Below are 7,076 nucleotides of genomic sequence, written 5' to 3'. Positions count from 1 at the left end.
ATAGATAATAAATCAGGAGCATTGCTCAATGCCCTCAGGGGCTCTGACTAGAAAGAGAAAGGGAAGATAGCACCAAATTGCAGGCACGCATTTGTGTGTAATATTTCGCAAAGACAGAAGTATTATGCAGTTTACTGGCTTCCCCTGAGTAACGTTCTGTCATCTAATTGCTCAATAGTCAAAGGAAAGTTCCAATAAAGCTGCTTAGGCCTCTAAAGTTCCTGCCTAAAATATAGACTAACAAAAACCAAAAAGGCACTGTTGGGAAAGTTGAAATGCTATGAATAATATCTAACAAAAGAGAAGACATGGTGATTTTTAAAAATTGATCAGAGGCCATTAGAAAAGATTTCTGTGGGAATCTGCATGGCAAGTAGGTTAACCATGGGAGAAATCATGAAGTCCTAAACTCAAGTAAAGTTCCATTTTGAGGTAGGAGGGTAGGTAGGACAAGAAGTAATGAGCTTTATCTGCAGGAAAGGAGATTTAGGTTAGATATTAGGAAAAACTCTAATTATAAGGGTAATTAAACTCTGGAATTGCTTCCAAGGGAGGTTGTGGAATCCCTATTATGGAGGTTTTTAAGAACAGGCTGGACAAACACCTGTCAGGGATGGTGTAGATTTACTTTGTCCTGCCTCAGTGCAGGAGGCTTGACTTGATGATTTCTCAAGGTCCCCTTCCAGCCCTTAATTTCTATTATTCTAACCCAGGAGTCCTGATTCCCAGGCCCTTGTTCTAAGAGACCACAAATTTTCCCTATGTAACAGTGACCTATTTCCTTTGTTCTGAATGCTCATAGGATCTCTGTTGTCTGTGATGATTTGCAGTTAGGGGCCATGACCAACATTTTGCTCCTGGCTGGAGTTAACTATGAAGTAAAAAAACCAGCTGGCTAATTTGCTAAGTCGAAGAGCTATGGGAAGAGACCTTGTCCACCACCTCACTGCCAGACCTATTTCTTGTCTTCCTTTTATAGAACCCCAGTTAAAGGTGATGAGGAATGTGTGGCTCTTTGATGAAGTCCTCCCCCTTTCCTTTGGCAAAGAGTCAGAGAGGGCCAGACCATGTCTTCACTTATTGGTGGGGTGGAATGGAGGACAGAATTGGGATCAGCTTGTTTTCCACATGTTTAATCAGTAGAACAATGCCTCATACGTAAATTTCCACATGTCACCACTAGTCCTACACACAGTCCTCAGTGGTTTTAAACAAAGAGAGAAAGAGATAGGGCCCAATCTTGCATGGTCCTGAGCTCTTACATGCATGGTAGGACCCAGAGACAGAGGGCCAGATTCTGCTCGAAAGTCAATGATGTTATTCTAGATTTACAGTGATGCAAAAAACCAGAATCTGACCCAGGAGGGAGAGGTGAACTCCATGGCTGTTTATGATAAACTGTAAACTTTGTTTCCTTTATGTGATTCCTCCTCAGCAGTGCTTGATCATAGGAGCTCATTGTTCCAGCACAGTCCATGATTCACAATGTTACAACAGGGCTGAGTTCAGCTTCTGGAGGTTTTTAATTACCTATCCTTACAATCTGAACTAATTTTTTTTTCCATTTTGGATAAGAAATTTGTTTTCTTGGGAGTATTTTATAACATCAGGTCATCACTCTTTATTAGATTCATCATCTAGGACTAAGGTAATATCTCTGATTGCTTAAACACAGTCATGGAAAGAAACGTTTCCAAACAGAAAACGGAATGGGCAGCAAAAAAAAAAAAAAAAAGGGTGGGCATTTTTTATGCCTTGATCTATCACTACCTTGAAAGGAGGAAAGACTGCTTTATTTTTAAGAGGCAGGATCCTCAGCTGGAAAAATTGGTGGCATTCTATCAAAGTCCAACTCTACTCCACTGGAGCTATGCCCATTTACCCCGGCTGAAATTCTGGAGCAACATTTCTTTCTTGCAAACTCTCTTTAAAAAACAGGTACAGTAGAATTTAGTGAATAGGGACACCTGCATGGACTGAGAAACCTAGATATTAGAGGCTTGAACCTAATTTCATTGAAATCAGTAGCAAAATCCAGTGTTGCTGAAACAGTTTGTATAGTGGGGGTGCTGAGAGCCATTGAACCCTGGATATAATGGAAACCACTTCAAGTCAGGGGGTGCTGCCACACTCCCAGCTCCAGTACCTACGGCAAAATCCAATGGGCTTCAATAGCTCAGTGGTGTAAAATCTGGTTCTAGTTGTGCCTAGACATGATGGTGATTTGTGGCCTATAAACACAATAGATAGATTAGATAGATAGATCCCTAATAAGAGAATTTGTTGTTTAGATTGTAAGCTCTTTGGGGCAGGGACTTTGCTTTCCAATTTACTTGTAGAATGCCTCACCCATTTGTGGCACTAGTTTTATACAAATAATAATTTATAACAAAAACCAGGGTCAGATGATCAGGATTGCCACCCTCAGAGCCAACGTTCAGGGGCAACAAATCCCCATGTGTTCCTCCATTTATTTGTTGTTTTGCTTGCACCTTTTGTGGGGGAGAAGGGCAGGGCAGGCACTGAAAATGTTTCCCTCCTTGGGTGATAAGGCCAGCCCTAATAACAATGTATAGCAAACTCCTCAGGAATTATTAAGGGAAACGTCTACCCTCTCACCTCCAAATAGTCCAAATGAATTGTGCACAGATTTGTAAGGTCTGAATCTCCTCTCCCACCTCTGTTAAGAGGAGTAGCTCCAATGAAATGCTGTGGATGCATCCAATGAAGTGAGCTGTAGCTCACGAAAGCTTATGCTCAAATAAATTGGTTAGTCTCTAAGGTGCCACAAGTCCTCCTTTTCTTTTTGCGAATACAGACTAACATGGCTGTTACTCTGAAAAATGAAATCAATGAGGCTACAATCTATTTGACCAAAGCCTGAGGTCCTTTTCCAGCAAAACTTCCACTGAAGTCAATTGGAGTTTTGCCCGAATACAAACTGAATGAAAACTGATCCAGAGATGTGAGCAATCCTTACTCTTCAGAGTAGTTCCATTGTCTTCAACCATGCTTTGCATGTGGGTTAAGGATTAGTCATGTGAGGAAGTGTTGCAAGATCAGGCTCTGGGACTTGGTTCTTAGAGGGCCTGATCCAAAGCCCATTGGATTCAGATGGAAATATTCTGCTTGACCTAAGGGGCTTTGGATCAGGTTCTAATTGCTCTGTTACTGTATCCGTTTGTATAATTAAAACACAAATGTAGTTGTCCTCTACTACATCAAACAAATGGCTACACAAATACATTTTTAAAAGTTAATATAAAGAACAATTTCATGGCCTTTGTCCTTTCGGGACCTTTAAAAATTGCATTTGCTTTTTTATTCCTTCTCATGCTCACACAGAAATTAAACATATCAGTTCACATCCATTCCTATTATCCAGCACAAGGACCCAGAGAAGTCCCTTTTAAATGGCTTTATGCCTATTAAGTATACTCCATGAAACTAGTTTACAGCAATATATGGGCTAGAAACTTTAATTCTTTCAGACAAACTGAATGCTTAAGATCACAAACCATTTAAAAAGATCTGTGATTGTGTTTAATCCATTTTTAATATAACTGATTTGTCTGCCATGCATTGTGTGGTTTATAGAATAAGATACTTTAGAGACAAAAAAAAAGGCTATTAGATTATCTACTTAATCTCTCTTTGCAAGAGTCTATTCTTCAGTACCTTGATCCAATCTAATTTGAAAAATGTCTCAAAATATGAGGTTTCCTGTTTCCACCACTTCCCTTATGGGAAAATTCTACAGTCTAATAGAAATCACTGTTAGGAAACTTCCTGATATTTAAGCCTAAATTTTCCATTGGTTAGTCTTACCTATTACTCTTAATTATTCCACTTGTAACACCCTAAGTAAATCCACTTTCTCTCTCTCTGATATTTACAGACTTCAGATATTTGCAGATTATTAGAATGTCCTGCCTTAGTCATCGCTAATCCAAGATCACCTCTGTTTATTGATATGGATGTAGCGCACTCCTCCACTACTTCCTCCAGCCTGAGGAACCATCCTATATGGCACAAAGCTTTGTCAAAAAAAGAGAAAGAAAAGGCAACATAGTGAGAGAGAGTTGTTAGGTTAGATCTGTGGCCAAGACAAACACTCACGCTCACACTAGAGAATTGTTTGCATTATTTTCAACATTCAGTTTCTTTTATGGATGATTTTTCCCTTCTGCCCCCATTAGCTGTTCTATTCCCTTTGCCTTGTTTGACCAAAAGCACAGATAAGAATGCAAGAGCAACCAACCAAGACCCTCAAGTGCCAGTTTGGAGCTGGAGTCTGCTCCTATTCTGTCGTGTTTCCTTCCACCTTTCTTGCAAAAAGCCCCCAGTATGTCATGGGCATAGAATGGTTGGGTCTAAGGAGAATGAATGTGTTTATTAGATGCTTAGCTACATGCTCCCCTCTTTGGCTCCTACTCGGTAGCTGTGCAATGGGACTTTCCTTAATGCAGGATCAGGCTGCCCAGCTCATCTCCTTTTTACCTTGCACATAATACATGCAAGCACTTCTTCCATGAGAAGGCTCAGTGCTCTCATTGGGACAGAAGGTGAAATGCTAGCCTCATTTAAGTCAATGGCAAAACAACCATTGACTTCAACGAGGCCAGGATTTCAGCTAAAATTACTGTTCTTCAGAGGCAGTGAGGGATTAAAAGTGTGCCACATGAATGCACTGGTTAAAGTGAAAGACTGGCTAAGCAGATATAAGGTCCAAATACGAAAGCTACAGAGGGTCAACGTTCCAGTTCAGTGAACCATGGCAACAGTTCCAGGACAATGCATCGCTTGAAGAAACTAAGTAGCTATCAGTGTGCACTGTCAAGAGCCTATGGCTGAGATTTTCAAAGATAAGGGATTTGGACACATTGAGTCCCATTCATTTTTATTTGGAATCGGGCATCCAACTCTCTGCTTAAGAAAGCAATAGCTGTGCTCCAAGCACAATGAGGCCTGATGGCCAAGATCTCCAGATGGATGGCACTGCTACGGAAACTCAGCTCCTGGCGCCAAATCCATTCTGAAGTCAATGGAGTTACACCAGGGATAAATTTGGCCTCCTGCATTATGCAAGCACTCATGGATTAGAGGCGTACTGGTAAACGTAGGCTGTGATGGTGATGCAATAGGTGGCATTTCTACATGGAAGAACCAGGCACAGGAACTAACTTGAGCCCAAGGTGTGGCAGTCAATTTGCAGAGCTGTTAATTTGTGCAGAGGAAGCTGAAAGCAAAGAAGTCAATAATGTAGTAAGATTATATAATCGATAAGTGACAGGGAAAAGGAATCTAATACAATGAGAAAAAACTTTCCTTTCCTTCTCATAACACAAGAACTAGGGGTCACCAAATGAAATGAATAGGCAGCAGATTTAAAACAAACAAAAGGAAGTATTTCTTCACACAACACACAGTCAACCTGTGGAACTCTTTGCCAGAGGATGTTGTGAAGGCCAAGACTATAACAGGGTTCAGAAAAGAACTAGATACATTCATGGAGGATAGGTCCCTCAATGGCTATTAGCCAGGATGGGCAGTGATGGTGTCCCTAGCCTCTATTTGCCAGAAGCTGGGAATGGGCAACAGGGGACGGATCACTTGATGATTACCTGTTCTGTTCATTCCTTCTGGGGCACCTGGCAGTGGCCACTGTCGGAAGATAGGCTACTGGGCTAGATGGACCTTTGGTCTGACCCAGTATGGCTGGTCTTCTGTTCCTATGTTCTCTAGGCCCTCTGGCTGGTTAGGAGTTGGCTGTGGAAGGAACTGGAGTGGTTGTGATGACAGCAGCATTCTAGTTCCAGCTCTGTGTAAACAAGACAACTATGTGCACAAATTAAGCATACAATTTCATGCATAGTTTTGTGCAGACAATTGCACCTGTACAGTTAGTAACATTAGACTCATAGCGTGCATCAAACTGTTTCATTTTATCAACCATTTAACCAAAATTTAAATGCATGTGGCACACCGGAGAATAGCCAGCAAGTTAATCTCCTTACAGTTTCCTAAACTTCAGCAGTAATGCCACATGAGACAGCCCTTTCCTTCTTTTCATTCTCCCTAACCCCTCATCTAGGGAGGACTCACTTCTCAGACACTACAGTCCAGCCCTCAGGCACTGACCAAGCATCTTGTCCTCTGTATGGAGACGCAATGCCTGTAGGCCGTGCCTACAAAAGGATGCAATGAAATCATAGAACTCACCATGACCACTGCAATGTAAATTGTCAGTTGAACCTCTATCCAGCCTCTACTCCACTGGACTATGCGCCAAATTGCGCACACACTTACTTACACCTGCTCTTTGCAGATAGAAAACCCTGTTAAAAATTCCAACCCTTGTCAGCACCCTTTAAATAGTCTAACAGCTGTGCACACACATCTCTGCATTGCACCCGCACTTTAGCCCCACCCCAGTACGTGCAGTTTAAAGGGTACAAGCAAGTATTAATGCAAATGCAGATGTTTGCAACTGCAAAGTGTGGGTGCAAGTTGATACAACTGCAACTCATAGAAAATTCACCACAAAATGGCTTTACAGTGATTTGATTCCAACCTCCTAGGAAGGTAAGTTCTTAACTCACATGGATCAGAGGTGCAAAGGTCAGATCTAGATCCATATGTGAATTCTCAAAGTTCAGGGTGTTTGGATCCAGTTCTGGCAGAGTTGGACATGCTGTTTTGTTCAGGCTGAAGATGTGGATTCCTATCCAGCATGACAGTCACCACTAACTCATGTCTGAAGCTTTCAAATTGCTGAGATGCACAAGGACCCATGCCCCTGCCTTACATCCAGGCCAGCAAACAACTGTCCCTGCAATAATACGGCAGTGAGAGCATATGAAATGTGTCATCTAAGCAAGGTATTTCATCAGTAATCAGATGGTTCAGAAATGTGCTTAGCAGCAAAATTGTGTAAGGGCAAGGAAAGTGAAGGCAAAGAGCAAATTTGGCAATCTCCCCTCTCCCCACCCCCAAGATAATAAAGGGAATGAAGAATGGAAAGGGGAGCTGCCATGCAGTTCAGATTATGGAACCAAGCAGGCAAAGGCCCTAAA

The 7,076-nt window shown here is 41.7% G+C and overlaps 1 long non-coding RNA gene across 1 annotated transcript; it reads right to left on the bottom strand.

Annotated features, from left to right (window-relative positions):
* Nucleotides 1-3,317: 3,317 nt before the first annotated feature.
* On the bottom strand, nt 3,318-6,801 carry LOC140915241 (uncharacterized). The gene is made up of 3 exons (XR_012160110.1): nt 6,603-6,801; nt 5,625-5,821; nt 3,318-5,239 (listed from the first exon to the last, which is right to left on the bottom strand). It is a non-coding gene; the product is annotated as an uncharacterized lncRNA (long non-coding RNA).
* Between the last annotated feature and the right edge of the window lie 275 nt (nt 6,802-7,076).

The sequence above is a fragment of the Lepidochelys kempii genome, chromosome 7 (assembly GCF_965140265.1).
Source record: "Lepidochelys kempii isolate rLepKem1 chromosome 7, rLepKem1.hap2, whole genome shotgun sequence".
In the NCBI taxonomy this organism is placed as follows: Eukaryota; Metazoa; Chordata; order Testudines; family Cheloniidae; genus Lepidochelys; species Lepidochelys kempii.
This window is presented reverse-complemented; position numbering and strand designations above follow the sequence as displayed.